At 40.2% G+C, this 25169-nt stretch overlaps 1 protein-coding gene across 1 annotated transcript in view; it reads left to right on the forward strand.

The window, feature by feature from the left end:
- The window catches only part of TAFA1 (TAFA chemokine like family member 1), a 227168-nt gene that overhangs the window by 93998 nt on the left and 108001 nt on the right, over positions 1 to 25169 (forward strand). The gene's annotated exons all lie outside the window — the stretch shown is intronic.

Below are 25169 nucleotides of genomic sequence, written 5' to 3' on the forward strand. Positions count from 1 at the left end.
CCCATCGATCCAGCCTGTCCATATCCCTCTGCAGAGCCTTCCCACCCTCGAGCAGATCAACACTTCCACCCAACTCAGTGTCATCTGCAAACTCACTAAGGATGCACTCAATTGATTCTAATTTTGCCAGTTTTTCCTCTCTGCTCTGTGTTTAGATCCATGACTCTGAAGTTATCCTCACGTATTAGTGACTCTTTATCTGTAGATAATAGTAAATTAAAGGTTAAGGGAAAAGCTGTGTCTGGATCACACATGGTCAAGATCCAAAGCCTGGCCTAATCCAAAACCAAATGAAGTCACAGAGATGCCTCATGAGCTGTGTTCTTCACAGTCCTTTGAAGCTGTGATTTTCTTCTGGGCAGAGGGACTGGTCCTGAGTAGGGCTTCTTGGCAGGACAAGCTTCACCAGATGAGGTGGAAACGGTTGACACACATAAATGATTTTACCTGCTTAAGATGTCTTCTGAGATACATGAGTCCTGAATCACTTTTTAAGTAGGTGACTTACTTGATTAATTAGTTTTCTGCAATGCGTGTTCTTCATGAGCAGTTAGGAAGCCTTTCCACTTCATCACAAAGCAGTTTTATTTTGCCAGACATTATTTTTGTTTAATATGCAACCTATTTAGCAGCTGATTGCAATGCCCCATACAAGATTTTTATAAGTGTTGCTATATATTTTAGTAGTCAGTATAGTTATTGTAAGGTTTAATGTTTGCAGCACTTCTGAAACAAATGGTTTTTCAGTGTCCATATTATTTTATCGTGTCAGTAATAAGCTATTACATGAATATGGAACAAGTTTTATGTGACACAGCAGAGAAATAGTATTAATTTCCCATACCATTACATTCTTATTTTGAATTAGCAAAGGTGTGACTGAGAACCATTTCTAAAAAAACATTGTGGCGTATATTGCTGTATGAGGAATGTCCTGGTAAGTTGCTGCAGTTATAAAGAGGATAAATGGAACTTTACTTTTAGATGAAAATCCCTTTTTTACCTATCTTCCTCCATCTGTGATGCTGCAGAGTAGACGGTGACCATGCTGTTTAGATACGGGCCAGGTGGCCCACGGAAGTACTGCAGTAGCCCCTTGAAAATTTGTTTTAATTTTTCTCAGGCTGAATCCCATAGCAAGGTCACTCTTACCCACCACTTTCCCATGCAACAGGTATAGCTTCGTACCGCTGCCTGTAACACACCTTGCCTGTGGCTTTCCACCTGGAAAGGGCTCTACGGCTTGCACAGCGAGCGTTTCAGCTTAAGATCTGCCCTCACGCAGATGCCCACAACACCTGCCACAGTCTCCCCTCATTTTCAGTTCGCATTGCACTGTACCTGCAGAGCCAGCTGTGTCCCAGTTTGCATTGGCACATCTGATTTGCCTTCCACATCATGGGACTTTGCACTTGTCTTCAGTGAATTTCATTTTCTTGATTTCAGTCCATTTTTTCAATTTATCAAGATTGTTTTTCTAAGCCTGTCCCTGAGAGACTTCTCTGCCTCTCCCAGCCTCGTCATGTGCGTATTTCAGCAGTGGTCTCTCTTTTCTAATTACTCACCATGTAAAAAGCAGTACCATCGCCGCTCATAAAGAATGGTAATAATTTCTTTGCAGCCTGCAGAATTTAACAAGTGTTGCACTTCTGCTCTAGAAGGCTATAAACGGGCTTAAAAATCTGCAGAAGGTGTACAATTATTTATTTAAATGTAGCGCGTTTATCGATTCCTGTGGAATCCAATTGATTTCATCCCTGTTAAAACCCAGGTGACTAAAGAATGTAGCCTCTTTGATAAATTAATAATTGAATGTAATGAATTATTAATCATGGATCTTGTTCTGCCTTTGGTGACACAAGGTGCAAAGACCCCAATTAATTCTCCCCCCGCCCGTATTTCATTCAATGAGCAGTTTCCACACCAAATTCAGGTCTATTATAAATCTAGCAGAGGAATAATATTAGATAAGCTGTTGGTCCATTTAGTTTGTGGAATGAACTATATATTTGCAGTGTTTGAGGCTTACTGAAGTTATTTCAGGGTTTTTTAACATACGTATCTTCTGTTTTTCGGCAGAAACTCTTGTATTCTGCAAGTGTGAGTTTCACCACATGCATGCTACCATTGGGTGTGAAGATGTGCATTCTTTCACCTCCCCATTATTGATAAAAATTACAAGTGTTCAAAAACAATCATTAAAATTATGAATCAGATATTTATGTGGCACAAATAGCTGTGTGAAAAAAAAGCCTGAAAATCAGGTCTTGGACATTGTATAGGGCAGTAAGTGGAAGTCATCCGTGGCACAAGAAAAATTGGTTTAAGGAAGCCTTGCCCGTGTTACAGGAGAAATCAGCCAAATGCACTGCACTCTGCTATTTGCTTCCATTTCAACATCACTGTTTGCTCTGAAGACCCCATTTACTGCAGCTGCACACGTCACTTTTTCTCATGATCTTGACTTATCTTCTTATTGACCTAATGGGGAGAACTCTATTTTCTGGAAGATGGGATTACAGACAGCACTGAACAAATGATCTCTCCTTCTCTTATCCTGGCCTCAGGTACCGGGTGCCTCGCTGGCCTAGTGACCAGCAAAAGCTGCTGCTCAGTGTCACCTCCTTGCCTGAGGAAATGGCAGCCCTCCTAAGTGTCCTTGATCTTGCCAAAGGATTTCTAAGTAGAACTACCTCATTCCTAAGAGTCTTTTTTTTTTTTTTCCCCTGAATTATTTTAAACCAAGATATTCTCTAAAAGGATTTATAACTTACCATTAGAAATCTTCTTGATTGCTTTTTAGCCCTTTAGGATTTTGTCAGGATTACTAACGGGATTTTTATCACTAGGGAAATATGACTTTAGACATTATATCTTAAAAAAATATATCTGAAGCATAGACTGTCAATGAAGCAGCCAACAGATTTATATTCTTCTCCAAAATAGCTTGTCTTGTAAACCAGAGGATTCTTTAGCAAGGTGGTTTAATTTTTTATGTGTCAGAATAAAGCATATCTCTGGCTGAGGAAAACCACCTGTGCAGATGACAGCTTGACCATCCTGGTTTACGATTTTGGTAACATGTATCTGCCATATAGATTTAACCATGTTTTCACCATGTTCTCCTACAGCTGCATTCTTACTCATTCTGGTCCCATACTTAAATATATTCTTAAGTCTAGCTCTGCTCAGCAATTCACTCGGGATTACAAGCACGTACCTAAGTAAATCAAACAGCTTCTCAAGTGTTTTCCTGCATCAGGACCTCTCTTCTTGTGTATAGAGGATGAGTAAAGAGTGAATTAGGGACATTAGTTCCTGCTATGCTAGACCCAAGAGGCACGTAGGGTAAAAAGCATTCAAGCTCTCCGCTATGTTTATCTCTGGGTGTACATATCATGCAGTACTCAAGGGGTAAAAACTTGGGTGGGCTTGAATACAAAAGGAAACTGTATATATGACTTTATTCAATGGCTTTCCTACACAGGCTTTTTTGTTTTGAGTTAGAGTTGTTATAATCATCCCACCTAGAGGAAGGATGATCAGCAGGTTTTTACAGTCTCAGCTTACTGCATACCCATTGTGAACTCCCCGAGCGAGCGATGGAGGCAGTTCACCAACAGTATTCATGTAGAGACCTGTCCATGACCTTGTTATGTCTCCATTTATACCTAGTATATCAATAGCTGGGGAATGGGAGTCAAGTTAGGAAGGAAATGGGCCTGAGGAAATACTGCGTTGCAGAAGAAAAGTGTGTTAACCTTAGATATGGTCTTCAGGGATGCAAGAGCTGAAGTCCCTGCAAAAGCAGATTTTACTTCAAAAAATGCTTCCTGTTGACCAGATTCCTTTAATTTTTTGTCAAATGAAGCACGAAAGAAACACGCTTCCTTCCTTCTCCCTCTAACATTGCCCTCACAGGGTATGAAGAAGAGCCCTGTGACTTCAGTAGGCTCTTTCTGCCTCCGTTCCCCCCAACGCAGATGGTTGGTCTGGAGTAAGGAAGACCGGACCACTGTCGTAGCAGAGTGGTTCTAGGTCAGAGCTGGGGCAGGTCGTTAAAATAGGAGGTAGCAGCTCTCTGTTTCTGAAAGTGTTTTTCCAAGTCTTGGTTTTGCCCATGAGGCAGGCCCCCGTGGTGGGTCTCTGTGCTCCAGGTTCACTGAGGCTCTGCATTTTCTCGTTGTAAACTAGTCAAAACCATTTTTAAAATAATTGCTTTATTTAGAAAAATCCTGCAGGGTTTTTTCTGCTGTTTGTTTGGGTTTGGGTGGTTTTTTTCTGTTCAATAAAGAGCATTTATTGGTAAATAAGCTAGCTATCCAGCAGACTGACTGACACTGAGTTAATTGGTTAAAATGCATGACACTGCAGAGTTTACTGGGTCACATAAATCTTCTAGAGCCAATAGCTCTGGTTTTTTATTTGAAAAAAGTTTATTTAAAATTGTGTGTCTGGGGATGTCCTGTCAAGGCTATTTTAATTTCATATCAACTATAATTATTTAAATGACCTCTAATCTATTATATCTATAATAATAATAGGAATGAAATCCTGTGAGTACAACCTTTCTAGCCACTTACAGGACTGCTCTTAGCAATTCTCCAGTACTTTGGGAGGTGGGGGTAGACAGACCTTTCTGAGATATTTTCCTTTTTGTTTTCTAAAAACTTTGCAGATCACTTCACAACAAGTATGGATTAATTAACAAGTGCAAAATAGATTCCTGGGAAGTGCAGAGATTCCTGGGAATGACAGAAAATCCAAGCAATAATAAACACGATCAATCTAGATCCAAGCGCCAAGGGCTTTGTCAAGCTGTGACCGTATCGTGTCTGTGAGCTGCATGCTCATCTTCTGTTTATGGTAGTGTTTAGGATGTTCTCCAGCTCGTCTTCATTTGCCTGAAGAGTGTGATGAGGTTTTGCAAAAAAATGCTCGCACTAAAATGCTATTAATTTTTAAACTGATGAATACAAACCTCACAGCTGGTAGATCTATGCTATTTACAGCAGAAGTCATCTTGCGTTTAGATATTTATAACAGGCCAGGTAGTGATTAATGTCTGGGGGGCCGGCGGGGCAGCTTGCCGCAGCAGGCACTTCCATCGCGGAGGCCCTTGCGCAGAGTCCTTGCTGCCCCCGCCTCGCCCAGCCCAGGTCACCTTTATCCCTCCATGAACTACATGTTCTTCTTCTGCACCGCCAAATTACATGAGTCAAAAATCATGCAATTGGATTAAAAGTGTGTGATCTTTAAAAAGAAGTCTGTGTCAGGTAACTTTTATTTCCATCCTTGGCTTTGACCCTTCAGGCTTTAATCAGCTTTCATTTTCAAGCTCATCTTTGAACCCACAAAGGCTCTCTTGTCAAAGGCAAGATACTGTATCTAATCACTCGATTTCAAGAGCTGGGCTTTAAAATGAAAATACCAGATATTCAAGTTCACGATAAGGACAGGAAAAGTCATCCTTAAAACAAAAGTTATCAGGACTTCTTTCTTCCTCTTCCGTGCCCTCTCTGACCCACGGTGCAGCCCTGCAGCCGGAGCCAGCTCTCAGCAGCACGCCCGTGAGGGGTAGGCGCATGGCAGCTCCTTTCCCGAGTCCAGTTTCACAAATACCAAACCTGGCAGCCCACCTCGTGCACGTGGTTTGTTTTAGCAGGGGAACAAACAGTTTAATTGCTCAGATTCCAGGCCCCGACCTCAACTAACCTTAATTAATTAATTAGATATCAGCACAAGTTATCAAGCCTGTAGGTGAGGAGAGAAAAAAGCTTCTATTTTGAGGCCTGCTCTAGGACCTTATTGTTTGTCTTTGCCAGAGGAGGGGAAAGTGCTTTTTATTGCTGTTAAAACAAGACCTGCTGCAGCTCAGGTGAGGGCGATGTGAGCAGCAGCGGAGCATGACATTGGGCTCTCCTACAGCACCGTCGTACGGGAGTTTGTGTGGCTCCTGTCACCTCAGGGAGACTAGCGTCCCTGCCCAAGATTATCTGCTGATCAGCTGAATTGATTCTTTAGAAACGAAACGCACATCAAGGCAGAACTGCTGCAGCTGGAATGGATGTTAGATACCATCTCATGCAGGGGTTGGTGGTAGGCTGTCCAACAGAGGCTGGGTTGCTACAGGGCAGACTTAACAGAATCACAGAATCACTAAGGTTGGAAAAGACCTGTAAGATCATCAAGTCCAACCTGAAAAAAAACCCACCACAACACACCAAAAACCAACCCACCCAACACCACACAGCACCATGCCCATCAAGCCACATTCCACAATGCCACATCCACACGCTCCTTGAATACCTCCAGGGAGGGTGACTCTACCACCTCCCTGGGCAGCCTATGCCAATGTTTCACTACTCTCTCAGTAAAGAACTTTTTCCTAATATCCAGCCTGAACCTCCCCTGGCGCAACTTGAGGCCATTTCCTCTAGTCCTGTCACTAGTCACTTGGGAGAAGAGACCAACACCCACCTCTCTGCAACCCCCTTTCAGGTAGTTGTAGAGAGTGATGAGGTCTCCCCTCAGCCTCCTCTTCTCCAGACTGAACAACCCCAGCTCCCTCAGCCGCTCCTCATCAGACTTGTGTTCCAGACCCCTCACCAGCTCCGTCGCCCTTCTAACCCCAGGTAAAGGATTGTAAGTCCCTCTAGGCTCTCTAGACAGCGAGGAGAAAAAGACCCATCCAGTGGGCAGTTCAGGAGAGGGGGTTTAACTGGACATAACCCCCTCTCTTGCTTACAGCAAGTCCCTGAGCTGCCCTCCTGGGAGCAGCAGCCTCTGTGAATGTGCCGATGGATGCCAAGAGGGAGGTGGAGCAGTTGCAGCAATTGCTTTCATACAGCTTGGGGTGGCTGTAACTCAGCAGGATACAAGCTTGTTTGTCTGCAGGCTCAGATTTGGGATATAACAGCTTCCTTTGGGAAGGGAAACAGAGCTCTCCTGAATAATTCATTTTTTTTCCCTTAATTATTCAATAATAGGTGCCCATTCTTTGGTGTTGAGATCCCAGATAAAATGCCGACAGTATATTATGTCTCTAAATCTCATTTTCAGTAGTAGTTTAAGGCCAAATCTTCAAGGTTATAAAAGCATCTTAAGATAGAGATAGCAGTTTTCAAGACCAGTAATTAAGCCGGGCATCCAATTCCCTAGGAGCGCAACCTCTGTAGGCATTTTGTAAATGTATCTTTTGGTACCTAATGACCTTGGCATCTTCCTGAAGAGCAGAGAACAGAGGAAGTTTGGATGACTTCCTAGGGCTAAATTGCAGTGGAAGCTTTTGTTAAGTAGGAAATGCAGAAAAGGTCTTTTAGCATGTTTATTTTGTTAGCTGCTCTCTTACGATACAGCAAAAAAGACAGGTCTTGTAAAAAGCTGAAGTGACAACCAATCTTATTAGTTTGAGGGTGAAAAAATAAGTAATGCCATGTTTTTCTTCTAGTTAATTTAAAATTTTATGTCTGAGACTATGGTGCCAACTTTATATGGCATCATTAGAATATCTCTGCTTAAAATAACTTTACACTATTCATTTCTTACGAAGCCTGAAATGCAACTACCAAATGCTAAATCTTTTAAGCATAGTCTTCTCAGTTGCACAACACTACTAACTGTTTTGGCAGATCCCCAGCACGGCTGGGAGTCCTCTCTCTGCTTTATGTCCTCAAAATGCTTTCTGGATCAGAGCTTTTGACAAGTAATGAGTGTGGGAGTGTCATGTTCAACAGCTCCAAATCATTGGGAAGAAGCTGAACTGGAGTAAATCAGCATTCCTGTGCTGACCATGGCAGTGTTATATTTGTTTTGGTTAGTTGAGGTCCTGATCCATTTAAGATAAGATTAAATTTAGATGAATGTTTTGAAGGGTTAATAGAGAGGTTTTTTACATAAACAATCTCTTTGGTAATGAAATATTGCTTTGGTTTACAGATTTATACATGTGCATATTTTATTTATTTTATAGTCAATTAAATTAATAACATAAACTCTAACAACTTAATAGAATGATTTAATAAATAATAGAAAGTAGTGGAATTTGTGATGCTTTGATTTCCATTAGACTGGAGTCTGAATACCCCTCTGCTACGCTCCAGTCTCCTAGCTGCCTTGTGCAGGAGGAAGCCGTGTCCCCCCTCTGCCTTTTGGGGACCGGCAGGGAGTGGGGGAGCTTTCTGTATTATATATCGCTCTCTACAATTACCTGAAAGGGGGTTGTGGTGAGGTGGGTGTTGGTCTTTTCTCCCAAGTGACAAGTGATAGGACAAGAGGAAATGGCCTCAAGTTGCGCCAGGGGAGGTTCAGGCTGGATATTAGGAAAAATTTCTTCACTGAGAAGTGGTGAAACACTGGAAGAGGCTGCCCAGGGAGGTGGTGGAGTCACCATCACTGGAGGTGTTCAAGGAACGTGTGGACATGGCACTGCGGGACATGGTTTAGTGGGCATGGTGGGGTTGGGTTGATGGTTGGACTTGGTGATCTTACAGGTCTTTTCCAACCTTAGTGATCCTGTGATTCCCCAGTCCAGCGTGGTGAGCTGGCTCAGTCCCTGGAGCAGCATGGCCATGTCAGCAGGCACAGAGAGCAGAGTTCATTCTGCTGGTTGGCCTCAGCTCGGGGATCAATGCGTTGGGTATTATCTGTGATATAGACTTGCCCTAAAGCTCAAGTCTTTGAATGTATTTAGGAACCTAAATATGCAAGTGATTTCTTGATGGACTTGCCCAAGATCACAGATGAGGACTGTGACCAAATGCTGTAACCCTTTCTAGTCCTCAGAAAGAGATAGAGCATTTCTGGAAATGGAAAAGTGTGTTGGACTGTGTTAGGATTCTGGGAAAAAAAAAATACTTAATTTGCAAAAGGGAACAAGTAGAATTCACATAACCCTGACAGGAATATTAACTATCCCCTGCTGAGCGTGTGCTAACCATATCCCACTTCAACTTCTGATATTGTAAACTTGTAGATTATCACTTATGAATAAACTAAAGAACACTAATTATTTACAGAAATTATATGGTAAATAACTGTGCACAACAAATATACTTGCTTAAATGATGATCTGCTTGTGGATAATTCACAAAGAGGAAAAATGTGATGCTTTATTTATGGCAAATTATTCACTACTGTGAAATGATTTGCTAGCGAAATGCTGATTCTTGCCAGATATTTATAGAGCTGTGTCCAAACTTATTAAACGTTTCAAGAAAGAGTCACGAGAACATTGCATAGCATAGTCAGTGTTTGTGCGTAAAACTCTGGTAATGATTGCTTTGCATGAAGGTTTGGCTCTAGAAAATCAGCCGGTACTCTACACCGGTATTAGGTATTATCTTTACATAAATTTCAGATCAGAACAGCACTGCCTTGCTGACTTTAACTTGTGTGTGGAAACTACGGGAAAGCAAGTGAAATGACAAAAATAATTGTTTGCTAAGCTCCTGCCTCAGAAGACCCTTTCACAAACATCACCTTTTGCAATAGGTTTTTATGGTGCCCAGATAAACAGCAGCAATTCCTGGTAGTTGAATTGCCCTGTGTGTTACTTGACAGCTGTCAATCAATCACTGCTGAAATTTACTTCTTTGTTATAGGTGTTTTATGAAAAAAATAGGAGACCATTCACACAACCTAAGTGGACTTCATTAGCATAATGACAACAATGTAGCACTACTAGAGAAAAAAAACAGCTTAAGGAAAGTTTAACCTGCCTTCCAGCCCTGTTTCTGCATGGAATGGGATTTTTCTAACCAAGGAATTTAATCTAATTTCCTAAATCTCTAGACTGACAGTGGAAACAGTACAAGGAATAGAGAAGTGGTTTCTTCATGTGGCTGGTTATTGCCATTTGAATCTGAGCGGGACACTTGCGAGATGCATGCCAACAGAGGCTGGCTTCTTAGCTTGGACACTTCACCTTCTTACTGCCTGACTTAGTCTTGATTAAGGTGGTTACGGCTTTTGTCTCTGTTTTACTTCATATTCTTGGGAAGGCTTGCTTTGACTCAGCATTTATAATATACTTACATGCATCAGTTAGTATTATCAGGATGTTCAGCATTAATACTACAGCATGTGTGTTAGATGCGGTTTTTGTCACTAGCTAAGACAGCAGCACTAAGGCAGTAAAAACAATACCGAGTCACACCAAAGCCCTGTTCAGGTCCATAACCGTGTAGTCTTCAACTTCAGTGAGCTTCAAATTTCAGCTTGTGTGAATTGGTGTATGGTGGAACTGGTTTCTTAGGGCTTTAAATACATTGACCAAACTGTTTGGGACTTTATATATTGTAGTGAATACAGAGCTATGCTGATTTTTCCCAGCTAAAGACTGAAAACATAGTCCCACTGCTTTGAAGTTGCTTTTTCTGAATTTTTACAAGACTCCAAGGGAAAAAGCCTGTGATGAGAGGCCCAGCTTTGAAAGTGTAGCAGGATTCCTTTTCTGCGGTAGCTAGGGAACAGGCTTGAAAGTCAAGTTTATCCATATATGTGCATATATATGTGCACATTTGAAATGCGTATATGTGTATTTTGAAGCTTTTTAATATATATTTATATATTCACAGATATATATTTGCGTGTATATGTTATACATAGATATATTTTAAAAAATCAATTCATGCTGAATCATTAATGATTTTTAAATGAAGAATCAAAGTTTTCTTCCTTGCACGAGATGCAACCTATATAGTGCGCCAAGCAAAACACCACAGTTTGGGTGCCAAGGCACTGGAGTTTTTGCCGTTTTCAGGAAGTTAAATATAACTGGTTTCAGAAGATGTTTAATGAAAATGCTTGCTTTCTTTCACACTGGTGCCATTTATATTTGTCAAACTCTGGCTGGTTTGTTAGGTATCACTAAATGATATTTACAAGTTTGCAGTGCTCCCACAGACCAGGTGCAAAGATTTTTATGTATCTATCTATATATTACATATATATATTTTTGATTACACATAATCAAAAGGAGAAATTAATGACAAATTCCCACCTAGCCATCATCAGGCATGTCACTGCACAAATATCATCTCATTTTATCTCTATTCAGATTAATGCTCAGGGAAATGGATCAGACATTACAGCCCAAAAGACTGAATATCAAGTAGTTGTCTCTGAAAATTTCCATGAAACTTTCCAGCAGATTAAGGTTTGCATACCTCTGTCATGGACTCATCCCTTTATTTTACCAGAAACTTCATCTCAATTCCCATACAAACCCACAGCTTTTCTCCTCTTTGCAGCCCCAGCTGTCTGGAAGAACCTGTGTGCGTATCTCTACTACAATAACTCTCCATCTATTTTCAAATATCAGCCATAAATATCTTCTTCCCCTTGCCCATAACCCTCAATTTCTCACCCCATCTGAAGCCACATTTGAAGTGCTGATTTTGCAATTGGACTGTCTAATTGTGGATTGCGCTTTGAGGTGCTGTTGTCGTCCCAGGCATGGGGGTACCTGTTTGGGTGCCTGCCCGAGGAGCACCCAAGGGAAGGACCACAGACACCAAGGAGGAGTCCCCCTGACCTGCTCACGATCCTGTTAACTTCAACTACTGTCCGGTGGAAAGCTCAGCACTGTGGGTCCTGTCGGTATCACTGCAAGCTTTGTGTCACAGATAGCTTTTGCAATCATTTGGATGCTTCCTTTAAATACATTTAAAGAAAACTGCATCTTCAGGCAATTCCCTTTGTTGTCCTGAATTACAGAAAGCAAATAATTTTAACATAATTTTTCCCAAATTGCCAAGTAAAACTATTTCTGAATTTTCTCGTAAAACTGATGATGTCAGTTTAATTGATTACAGAATGGCATCGATCAAACACTAGTCTTAAAATACTTTCAGATGCCAAATATTTTCAAATAAGCCAATAGTGGCTTATTACTTAAGCCACAAAGCACCTTAGCCTTTACCTCTTCAAAGGACTCTATGGGTGTTACTAACTGGCTTGTTAGTCTGGACTGCCCGGGATCTTAATACACATGTATGACTTCACCTGCATTTATTTCTTAGTAAGGTTACAATACATTATGGGATGTATATGGTGGTCAGTGCCGCCTCAGAATACCCTAGAGCACATCAGTAACTAGTCTGCAAAGGCAGAGTGAAATTTTTCTGCTTAATTCTGAGGCATTTTGGATGATCCAAAGAACAAGGTGTCACGTTCACCACATCAGTGAAAAATTCTGAATTCTTGTATGAAAGTGTAGTTGGTATATCAAACACTGAAGATAAATTTATGACAGCAATTCTAATTCAAGACACGTTCTTGAGTTCAGTCCACCTGAGCACAAAGACTATTTGATTGATAGAAAGAATGTGTGATCTATCTGTCTCTAGGGTGCCATCTTTTCCCATTGTCCCTTTGAGCTCTCAGTTCTGACACAGTTGAAAACAAGGGGTCAGGTTACTGCTCAAAAAGGAATGATTTTATGCCACTTACTAACACTATTTCCTTGTAGGCCAGCCAAAAAAGGTGGAAGAGTTTGACATACTTTTATGCCCCTTGAAATGTGGTATTGAAGACCATATTAGCATACACATATTTGCTCGGTCTCTTTCTTCTAATGTACAGCTAATGTGTTCTAAAATTAGTCTGAAGCAGATTTCTCATAGAGTAGGAATATGCTTATTTGAAAGATTACTTACCTTTATTTCTGACATAAATTATCTGAGCTGTATTTTAGATTTAGTTATGGATAGATACAGCTTATTGATAGACAAATTATACCCCTGATGTTTTGCCTTCCTGTTATTTTGACATTTTGCTTGGAATTGGTGATTATAAAACTTAAAAATTAGCAAGGTGGAATTATCTGATACAAAGAGAATACACTGACTGAATTCTGCGATACCAAAGTGGAACAGAAATATATCTACAAACAGTTCCCTGTATTTTTCTCCATAATCATTTCGGGTGGGTGCTTGTGTTTCAGAAACTGCAATTTATTCTGCATAGCTCCTTTCATCCAGAAGAAATGGACTACAAGGTGTTTTATAGACTGTGGAAATTTAACTTAGAGTGGTAATACAGGCGCAACATGGCAAACAGACCTTCTAACTGGCAGAGCACTTAATTCATACTGAACATTAAGCACCTCAGTAGTCCCATGATGAAATCCACTTTGAGGCCGGTGACAGGCCATTTTAATGTTAATCACATGCTTACAACCTTTGCCATATCAAGGACTTAATTTACCAACACTTGAACAGTATGCAGCAAAAGAAAGAGAAAATAGGGAAGATGGTAAGAAATAATTTTGAGATAGAAAGCACTACACTTCAAAAGTTACTGAAACAGTCATGCTTTCAGAAATCTTATTGACACTTGACTTTATGCCAAGATGTCGTTATTTCCCACAAAACCAAAAAAAAGCTAGAACAGGTGAACTAGGAAAAGGCAAAAGCTTACTCCTTCCATCCTGAAACCATTCTGTGCAAAATTTGGCTCCATTTGGCTGATAAGAACAAGATCTTGCTCACCCTTCCCTTTATGGTAAGCGGTTGCTCTTGTGGCATCAGTATGTTGAATCCTAATATTCTTGAGCTTGTTCAGAATAGTTACATCCCAGCTGTTTCCCAGAAGCTCCACAGGCAAACAAAATAAAAATGCAACCTGCTGTCAACACAGTGGATAGGGTGAGAGTCAGCCTTTGCCTTCTTGGGGATGAGGTTGTCACTAATCAAGGGGAATGGAGGAAATTCCCTAAAATACATTTTAATTTAACATAGGTAGGTGAGAAAATGTGTCATTCAATAAGTGTGGTTGCTTATTGAGATGATGTTAAAACTGTAACATGTTGAGTTTAGGGCTTTGATGAGCAAACGGAAGGAAATATGGTGAATCAGGATCAGATTTGATCCTCCTAGAATCACGTGATGGAAGGATTTTGGGTAATATGTGAGATTTGTGCAAGATCAGTTGCTGCTGTGAGATTTCTGAATCCTTAAAGATTTCAGTGATAGAAAAAGTTTGGGATCTGTTTTGCATCCTATTGTATGACTAGCGGGTGTTTTGTAGGTTTTTCCTATCTGGGCCTTGGATGAAGGATTGTCTTCAATTTCAGAAAGACAAATTCAGCAGTCTTGGCAGTTTCTTAGTTGTTTCCTTTTTAATATAAATAGATACATTTTTAAAGACGCATGGATTAATCTGTTGGGAGAAAGAACCCCAACATTTCTTCTCTTATTGTTATAAATACAAGTGCAATCTAAAAGAAATATCACACAAAATGAAGGCTGGAGAGAAGATGTGTGCCGACTCTATGCTGACAGCAGTAAAACTTTTGAGGAACACATTGAAACTTCTCTCACTAGAACTATTTTATTACAGCTGAGAATAACAAGAACTGTGAAAATTAATCATTGGAGACAATAAAAGCAATGCTTTTTTCTCCAGATAGGTAAATCACATTTTGAGAGGTAATTGATAAACTAATGCTACACAGCCAGCTGTAAATAAACCATCCATCCCAAGGATGAAGTACGTACTTTCTTCAGTCACAATCCTAAACCTCCATCAAAGATCTAATTTCCTCCCTTTAGCAGGGGAAAATGCACGCCTTTATCAAACAGTAATCCTTTTAACAGAAATGCCAATTAAAGTTACCCTTTTCTTTATACTATATGGGTTCTTACCATCTGTCTTGCAACTCTGTACTGTAAATAAGAAGGAAAATAAAAGGATTCTCAGTTTATTATAGCTTTAACTGTAGGAAACAAAATTCAAGCATTCCCTTGATGTCAACAAATACCTCTCTTGGCACCCAGTGGAAACACGATTGTACTCTTGCACTTCTGCTTGAATTAATGAGTTTGAGCTTCATGCTCAGGGTGCAGGGCTGAGAGCCAGAGGCTCGAAACCTGTAATCCAGGGCTGAAGAGACTTTTTTTCGCCGAGGGCAAACAGGCCTTTGAAACACCTTTGGCAGACCGCACAGCAACACCTAACAGGAGTGGCAGCTCTGAGAGTACACAACAGAAAATGCAGAAGGGGGGGGGCTGCAGATTGTAACGTTGCGTGGAAGTGCACCATGGTGTTATCAACAGCACTTTGCACCATCGATTAAGGTTTTCTTGGAACAAATCAGTAATTTCTCATGAGCTACATAAACACCATGACTTCCATGGGGCCCAGAGGTTTGTTTTTCTTCCTCACTATGTTTTAGTTCTGTTTCCCAGAAGTGGCCCTGTTGTCTGGCAGTGGCACACTGTAGTTTGGCAGTGGTGGACTATGGTATGTGTGGGAGTGAGTGTGGTGGAAAGGACTTAACGGGTGGCCCTTACTTAGGCTGTGACATTAATATTGTTTTTGATAGATTTGTCCTATGGAGCCACTGCAGTATGATGAGTTCAGCAGCTTATTTTGGGCCAGCTCCTATGGAATTGTTATAAATTTGCAAGCATAGGGCAGGGAGAAGAGGTTGTGTTTGATTGCATGATCAGGTGGAAAACTGAACATATAAAATTGCTCATTTCAAGTCAGACAAAATACCTTTTTTACCCAAAATACTTCTTTTTAACCCTTTTTTACTTCCAGGAGCACAGAAAATATGCGTTGCAACATGCATTAGACTGAATGCCAAGGAAAAAAATATTTTTTCCAACCTGCATGCCACAGGAGAGATGTCTACCCCAATACATTTATTCAGGACTTACTTAATAATGTGCCTGTCGGTCTTATAGATTTTAACAAAATTACTTTTTCTTTAACCTGATTTTTCCTGTTCTTTCAGCTTTGTCTTTGTTGGTCTCATAGTTTTGCAGATTATTTATTTTGCTTCAGGTAGACCTTGTGTAGACCTAACCATATGTTTCTACAAATTCTTTGTAAGTCAGCACCTTCTCCTCTGGGACTGGAGCGGCAATACCTTACTTAATTCCCCTTTGCATTCAGGAAGTACGCCAAAAGGCTTGCTGCCAAAATACTTCCTATCCTTTTAATAACTCCTTTAACTCTCCCATCTACAGTTTGACGGCTTGTGTTTTATTGCAAAGTGAGCTTTCCTCTCAAAGATAATGATACCCTTTGGTTTCTAAGTACCTAGTAAATTGGTCCCAAGGTGTCTTACGACTTTGACTTGTTGAAACATCCACCCCATTTCTTGTACAGCTTCTCTCTTAAAAAAGTATCTTTACCAAGTTTGTGGCAGTGATGGAGTTTCCATGTTGCACTTGTGATCATGTCATTATTGATTAATAATCTGCACATCTGCAACATTGAGACGTGTTTGCTGTTATGTGTACACATGCAGAGCTCCAATCAACATGTATACCTAGCACAGACTAAAGTTTTATTAATGAAAAAGCCGTTATATGCAACATAGAAATTACTGCTTGACTTATTTGTTAGATGTTTCTCATAAAAAATATAAGAACTGGGAGGAAAAATAAGATAAGCTATTCAACATAAGAGACAACGTATTGAAATAAATGAGTCCTATCTGTCAGATCATACTTGCTTTTCTACCACAGCAGCCCAAATCTTACAGTGAGCCTGAGAAATATGATGTATTTTTCAGATAAAACCAGTCTGAAATATCAGTTCCATATTCCGGTGTAACTGTGCTGCCTGGGAAGCCTGATGGTGTATAAGTGTCAGTGTCGTATGTGATCCTAGGTGGCAATAAATGTTAAGGATGTTCCTAACCCATGAATATGTGTAACCAAAGATAACCAAAACTGTGCTCTATTTGTTTCAGAAGTATAAAGGACTTCAGTTCCCTTTCCAGTAACGTGTACTAATGCACTACTGATTCATGTAAAACGTGAACCATAATGTCTCCATGATGAAGTATCATAGTGTCTAAAATGGACTTACGTTCTTCCTATGGAAAATTTAAACCAAGTCAGAAAAATTCAGAGGAGCAGATATCTCATTTTAAATGCTCTAACTTCTGCATAGGACACATAGGTTTTAATTTCGTAAGAATGTCATAACAATTTCTAGAGGTGTCAATTTACCTCAGACAAATGTAAACAGAAATTGGAAATCCTTTGGCAGAGTACCAGTTCTGGTAAGGAATGCTACTGTCATTTTGGCAAATTTCACCGTATCAGTCGGCACTGATAAATAGTAATTCATTAGAATAATTTACTATATAACAAGGAAAGTGGCTTTCCTATGAACACTTGCGTAACAAATATAAATAATGCCATGCTGAGGGTTCTGTCAGTTTTCCTCAGTACCCCTTTCTAAATTCTTTCCTCTGAATGATCCACTTGGCCTATCATTCATGTGGTTTTTGTAATAAAACAATCCTCCTTATACGAACACTCAGTGTAATTACTAAGGCCACTGCTTAAATAACTCTGCTGGAGTCACTCCATCTGTGAACTGCATGAGCCTACGTAAAATAATTCACTACGCATGTAAAAAGAAAGAGAGAGACATACAGGGAAACTGCAGATAACCCCGGGGCTTAGCAGTAGGTCTACTACAATTAAATAAAAGATTTTCTGAAGGTGACCTTGCGGATGTTCATTTCTTACTCTTGTCAACAGTGGACCATGATGACAAGGCGGGCAAAAGGTAGTAATGAGACAGTTTGATTGATCAGTGAATGTCAAATTAATTCAGCTGGAAGCTTGCCAGAGCAAAACACAGAACTGCATGGTGGAATAAATAGAAGAGTGGATTTGATACTTTGGCTAGAAAAATGCCCTGAAACCATTGAAAAGATGGCTCAGGCATGGAAAGGTAAGAAATGAATTCTGTAATGAATTATTTGTCATTCAAAACAAATTTGGTTTTACAACAGGAGATAAAAACTATAAGCAAATCTTAGCAGTTTTGCCAAAAGGAGAAGCAATATATTAGAAAAATGGTAGTGGGACAGATGACGAATATTCATTTGTCTTTAGGCAATCTGCAAATTCAGCCTCTTAGATTAAAATCAAAGGAACCAGTCTGGAGAATTCAGTAATTTAAAACATGAAGGAAAAAAGCCCTTTTTTTTCTTTATTTTATATGTACAAGCATGTATCATTTTATAGAGCTTCTTCAGAATCAGTCTTGAGAAGATTGGTCTATTAAATAGATTTATTTGGATTTGATTGCAATCATTTAAGAAACGTTTACGGTCTGCTGTATACACAGAGGGAAACCCTGGCCTGTTGAGTCAATGGCAAAGCCTCCCCAACTTCACTAGGTGCTGGATATTACTGCTGCATGTACAAGGAAAAATTGTCCCTACTGAAATCAGAGTTTTAGCTGATAATCAAATATAGTGGCTATTTTCAAACTTACTTTGTTCAACCCATTTCAATCCTATTAGCATGAAAAATAATCCATTTTCTTAATAATACTCTTCCTTGAGAAAAAGTATCCACATAACTTATGCCTCCAAATAGTATGTTGCTACTGTCAGGCAGCTCCCTCCTTTTCAACACGGCTGCATATCCAGAAACCCTTCTTGCTCCTGAATGAAGTTTTTTTGATGTAACAGGGTTGGGAGGAAGGGAAGTGGTGGGATTATGGAGAGATCAGGGCAAGAGGTGGGAGAATCTCCAGCATAACCCTACGAGCTCTATCATCCCATCCTGCTTTTCCCCAGAGCTGTTTTCCGTGGATGCCTATGCTGTTGTCAGGTGCTGTCGTTACAACCATCTTCCTTTAAAACCAAAAAGCTGGGAGCGTAAATGTGAAGTCTACACCATAGAAATGCCAGCACACAAGTTATATCAGCTGCTGGCAGTCCGTAATTACATAGCTGAAGGTTGCTAAATGTTCTTTTTCATAAAATAAGTAGCATTGTCCTATTTAGACTGTAAAGGTACTTATATCAGCTTTGTGATGTGAACATAAGGCCTAGAGTGGGAATTTGCTAGAGTTTCACACAGGATTGGTATTTATGCCGCAATTGTAAGACATGCTTTTATGAGTGTAGAAAGATTTCTAACTGGGCTTTATTATCAGCCCTTTTTGCATCTGCTGTTCTGCTGGAGGTAGAAAAATTTTTTCTTCCAAGCGTAATGCTGCTGTTGAAAACACAGAGAGAACTATTACAAGGGTTAGCTCTATTGCTCAGTGACTCCTGGGAATATTCATGCCATCACACTTGTAAATTAATTTCCTTTGGCTATTCTGTGTTCCACTTTGTGTTAATTTTCTATGAACATTTTTACAATATGGTTTTAACAACAAAAATATTCATAGAATGACTGTTTCTAAACCAAGGCATATTTGCAAGGGCTACTCCTGGCCCTTGCTCATGTACTCGTTCTGAAAGCACTGAGTGCTCTTTTATGGTTTGTAAGTAATTCCTGTTTTTAAAAATGCCTACTGAAAACAATAGCAGCTTAGACTAGTAACTTTGCTTCAGTGTTAACAGAGTTTTAGGGCTGCAAATGTAATTTATTGAACACCAGGAAAGGCTGATGGTAAGGTTCTTTGTGCAGTCACAACTCCATCATTTTTGGTGTATACACAATAAATCAGGTTTTGTATTTGCAAGATACAAAATAGATTGTATAGAAGCAAATTCCTCCAGGTGAGCTGCTCATGCTCGTGTTCGTTTGCACCACAGGACTAGCCAAACCTGAAAGTTTGTCATTGCAAAGGCTCAAACGCCGGGATCTCATTCTGCACAGTGCAGAGGGAGCGAGGAGAGAGTACGCAGTGGCGGGACATAGGTCCTGTGGATTTTCCCCACAGGCACCACTTGGCAAAACTTATTCTATCGCAACAACAGGCCTGCTGCGAGCCCATCTGGGCCTCACGGCACAAACTGGAGGGTGGATAGGAACAAGACATGGGAATTTTGCCACCAACTTCACTGGGAAATAGATTGAGGTATTGCCTTTTTATGCATTTATTTGCAGTGATTCATTTTTTAGGGAATCAGGGACAGCCAGCTGCCACTGAGCTATCTGTTCCTAGGCTCCAACTGTTCAATAACTTCCCAGCTGGAGAAGCCTTTGTCCCCACCTCATCTCTTTTTTGGATGTTCACATTATCACTTGATAAATATCTCATGACATGATGCTCTGTTTTACTCAGACCTGCACCTCAGAGACCTCCCTGCAACTTCTGCCATCCCAACCCCAGGAACGTAATGCATCAATAAAAAAAAATAATGACTTGATGTGACATGAAGTGAGATCTGAAACACCCTTGATATTGTGTGTTAGGTACATTCCAAACCTTCACGCACTATGGGGTTTAATGGTTTACTACAGTTCTATTGAAAAACTTTACTTTTTCCATCTGAGTAGAAATTTGTCATATACAGAGGAACAATTAGTCAACCTGATAGACAACAGCGTCTCTTGAACCAATCTGTATAATTATACAATGCCTGTTAGGTTCTTAGCTCATTCTTTTTCTGCAGCTAGAGGTATATTAAAATACTTGTTTGGGCACTACCTGCCCTTGATGAAAACCCCTATGTTTTTTTAATAGAGGTCAGCACATCCTGTTAGCGCAGTGAAATACCCTATGGATGAGAAATTTCAATGCAAAACTTTAGGCATTAGTTTGAATGACCTGAGTTAGGACCCTGAGCCTAACTACCTTCAGATGAGCAGAACCACCTTCAGAAGGTGCTAATTTCTTTCCACGATGAGAGGAGGAAGCTCATGAGCCATTTGGGTGCCTGAACAAAGTGCTTAAACTAAGTATTCTCTACAAAAGGCCACAATTTTGAGCACAGCCCATCTTTCCTCCTGGAGCGGACATTTGCACGTTGGTAAATCTCACTTGACTTAATTTTGGCACAGAAATGGTCTTTCGGTTTTAGTGGTGCAGATTCCTTACGTGTGCAGGGGAAAGCACAATCCTGCAGTTCCACTTTCAAGGATTTCCACAGAAAAGTGATCCCTCTGAGCTTCTGATCTTTTAACTCTCAAGGCAGGAAACCCACTGCTTTTCAAAGCAATCATTTTGTTGGTCCGAGTTTGCTCCTCTTGAAGTCTGCAATTGAATACAATGCGAAGGATCTCAGCCCACCCACTGCTTTGAAATTCCACCTATTCTTTCTTGGAATAGTAATAACTAGCTTTTTCTCCACTGTGATAATGTTATTTAACTCTCCATTTCATTTACAATAATAATCTCCCCTAATATTTACTGTACATGTTGAAAATTTGTACTTGATCTTCATTTCTAGATAATGTCTAAATGCCTATATGATAACATTCTGATTTTCCAGCTGATGTACATTTCTCAGCAATGCAGCACTTGAATGCATAGCCATTGCTCTGAACTTTCAAGAGGTGTCATAGGACTGGAATAAACCTAAAAGTTGCTTTAAAAGACTCTCATCTTTAAACAATTCACAAAAAACAATCAAGTGAAAAGCATTCTATTGATTCAAGATTATTTAGCATGTTTGAATAGCTTTTAAAAAAAGTCACATATCTAAAACTTAGTCACATTTCTGTAAGCCTGTGCTGGTGTTTCTGTCATGATTTTTATTAATGTTAAAGGAAGTGAAATGGTTTTGATTTTTCCCAAAGAAAATGCCAGGTTTTAATGTGGTGAAAGAAAAACCGTCGTTTGCTGAGATTTCCGTTGCCATGACTCATTTACTTGTCCTACTCTTTCAGTAATTAGCTTAGATGAGCTCTCTTTCTGCCAGTTGGCATTTCCAGAGCATCTGAGGGGAATCCTGGTGCTTTCTGTTTGCATCAGTTGAAATGAGAAAGGTCCTGGGTCACTCCTGAACACAGACTTTGGCATCGTACCCCACTGTGCAATCAGCCCCGCTCGCAGGGCTCGCTGCCTTCGCTGCTCTGCGCTCTTCCATCACCTCCCCGCTAATTAAAGTGTCGAGCCAGAGCAGCTGGGTTTGGTAGTGGTGTGCTCATGCCAGGGATGTGGCATCTCAGAAGGGTCACCTTTGGGGAGGGAAAATTTAAAACATATGGGAGATTTTTGACATCTTGAGTTTCTAAATTGGCTCTTGGATATCAGGAGAGATTACTGCAGTGAGGTTTTCCCTTCTTCCTAAAATCCTTTGCCACAACATTTTGCAGTACAAAGCAGTTTTTAAGTGGAGGGCGAGGGAAGGGAGCGAAGCATTAAAGATAAGGATTATATTAAGGGAAGTGGCCAACTCTGGAGCCAAGCATTGTGACAAGATCGAGGTAAGAAGCACAGAGACTGATTTTTGATGTCGGATAATTTAACTTAAGACCATGACTATCACTCACAGTTTTACACATTCTAATGAATGCAGGCATGTGGCAAGAACAGTTTGGGAGCATCTGATACATGAAAGCATGAATATGATAATAGGCGCTTTTAATTGCTGGCTTTTTGGTGTCTCAGGCTCTTTTTTAATAATTTCCATTGTTGTTATTCTTTCTTAAAAAGCTATAGGGTGCTCCTTAGCTCTACAGAGTGCGTTGGACATGGAAATGTAGAAATCAGTTTAATTGCTTCTATACTTTATGCTAGTAAGTGATTTATTTTGTATGAGAGCAACTTTTATAATGCATCTCCCTAATTAAGCTACTTCAAGCACCCTTCTAAGCACAGTGTATACTGGCCCAGATTCAAGATCTGCTCAGTGCAGAGGAGGGGTACCAGGGAGCCGATTATGGGTCTCAGACTTACAAACCCCATCTGCTCCAGCCTTGATTTCAACTAGAGCATCTGAAGGGGCGGCTCCAAGTTGCCCCCAGTTGTTTTGTGGCCTTGGAGACTCTCAGCTGGCTGGGAACCGAGAAAATGGAGATTTCTACCCATTACACACATTGTGACAGCTGAGTGTTTCCCCAGCTGGGGCGGTACTCTCTCCGGATGTGCTCTGTTAGTGGTTGGGATGAGTGGAAAGGAATTGTGGCCCTTTTAGTTATAAACCTACCTCACCATTATACCTGTCTTCTCTCGGCTATGTCTGTTAGTCACCAACAGCCTCTGTGTGAGATGAGCGGATAACGCTCTCCCCAGACTTCCATGCTTACGATGAAGTAATTATGAGTGGTATGAAAATTTAGTCACAATACTGCGAAGGTTTCCTTAGGATATGTTTCTAAAGGAATTCTTTCATAAACAGCAGAGAACAAAGTGATAGCTTCACTGAATTCAAATGGAGAACTTTGATGTGTTGATATTCTTGGTATATTTCTGTCAAAAGCAAAAGTTCAGCTGTAACTGTTTTTGCCAAAAAAATATTTCAGCTGCAGTGTTGGGGAGACAGATACCAATCTTGAGACTGGGGGAAGATGCATTTATTGAACAAATGCTCATAAAAAAATATCCACAGAGCAGTTCTAAGTGCAGTTGATATCTGCAAATACCATATTAACTTAAAAAAAGAAATAAGAGACAATCTGTTGTCCTTGCTTAAGTGAAATCAAGGGCCTGGTAGGATGCCCTTCTATAGGTCGTTTGCTGACACTTGAGACATTTAAACTGACCTGTGAAGGATTCTTGCCAAAAGAGGGGTTGTACTTGAGCAGCTCTGAAAGCAGTGCTGGTGATTTGAAATTGTAAAATTACTAAAAGAAAATCTTCCTGCTGGAAGACTCAAGGACAAACCTGAAGTTAAAGGGAATTGAATCAGAAATTTTTTGTAAATTATACTCCTAGGCTACTTAAGAAGAAAGTTTTATGGATGTAAAGAAAAATAACTCCTTGAGCTTGATATCTACCGTTTCTGAGATAGCTGGTGAGTGCTTTTATTGTGAATGTGTTTATGTTTTTATGACTTGTGAGGAGATTCAAAACTTTGATCTAGTTTAGCAAAATAAAATCAAAGCGGGAACACTTGAGGAAGGTGCAGAGAGGCCACCAGGGAACTTTATCAGCAGTGGTGGGTCTGCTGAAGAGTGTCCCTGCACAGTTTGCACAAAGAGCAGCTTTGCTGGCAGTGAAACTTCCAAACCAACATCTCTTTCTGATCTCCGGAAGTCTTCTTTTGGATAGGGCTCCCAAGTGCCTCTTGGTAGAATTCCCCAGCACATTAAAGCAGAAACATCTAGGTTTCTGATGGAGTTTATTCTGTCTCTATATACTGACAGATTAGCCTTGCCAGAGACACCTTACGCCTGAGCTTGGAAAAAAAGCATACATCAAAATGTTATTTTTCTCTTCTTTTTTTTTTTTCATTCTTCAATAAAGTAAATGAAGGGTATTTACAGTAAAATAAATCACCAGGAGAAGATGCTTTCAGTGCCATCGTACCCAGTTCTCTACCATCAATATCCACAGGATGATACCCAGGTCTAAAATACAAACATTAATGAAAAAGAGGATCTTAATAAAAGCAGCTTTTTCATATTTTTTTTTTCCCAGTTGCAGAGTTATTGCTTTCCAAAAGCCATTAGAAGGCTCCTGTAACTGCACTATCTGTTGGAAAAGGATGTCATGTCTAAAAATGTTGTCACCTTCAGAATACTGTGAAAGTCGGGGCAAGTTATTTTAATAAGGCAGTGCTAGAAGTTGCGGGTAGAATCACAATGGAGAAGCAACATTTTCCTTTATATGGCCGATGCAGTAATCTCAGCTTCTCTGGGGAGATGCTAGGAATTATGTGGATGGTGAGATTAGTGTATTACTAAAGCGTTTAACAGCAAGCACAGCTACCAGGTTAGCTCTCTAATACATTAATAATACTTAATATTTCTGAGTTGTATAGCCCCTTTCTTTACAGGTTTGTTGTACACATGCATTCTTCACTGCAGTCAGCTCTAGCTGCCTTGAGAGATGAAGAAACAGGAAGGCTTTCTTAGGAAAGTGATTGATTGGGGTGAGATTGGGACTCCTGTGGGAAACAATGGAAGCTGCCAGGCTCATGCCTCCGAAATGCCACTGAACAACAGTGCAATTTTCATAAAGGAAGAGACTTTCTGGTTCAGGAGAGATGTTGCATTGTGCAGGAAGAAGCTGATGGTGGTTCTTGGAGGAAGGGTTAATAAGAGAGTCGTTTTGTAGCTCACATAAAATTTGGCTTGCATTGATGGCTTCTTCACTTGGAAAGCTCTTTCTTTCTGCAGGGGAAATCACAATAGGTGAGAGTAGAAATAAAGGAGATTTCTTGCCCATTCTCCTCTGACTGACCCCAGGCCTCACAATTTATGCGTTGTGCTCTTTTCTCTCCCTTGCTCCATTAGCTGCCCTGCCAACTCTGATGCCAGCAGTTAAACTGCTTCCAGTTTGGGTTTTTCACAGGCTTTGCTTTAAAGTTTCATCTCACTCATGGAGGCTTCCAT

The sequence above is a fragment of the Gavia stellata genome, chromosome 12, assembly GCF_030936135.1.
Source record: "Gavia stellata isolate bGavSte3 chromosome 12, bGavSte3.hap2, whole genome shotgun sequence".
Lineage (NCBI taxonomy): Eukaryota > Metazoa > Chordata > Aves > Gaviiformes > Gaviidae > Gavia > Gavia stellata.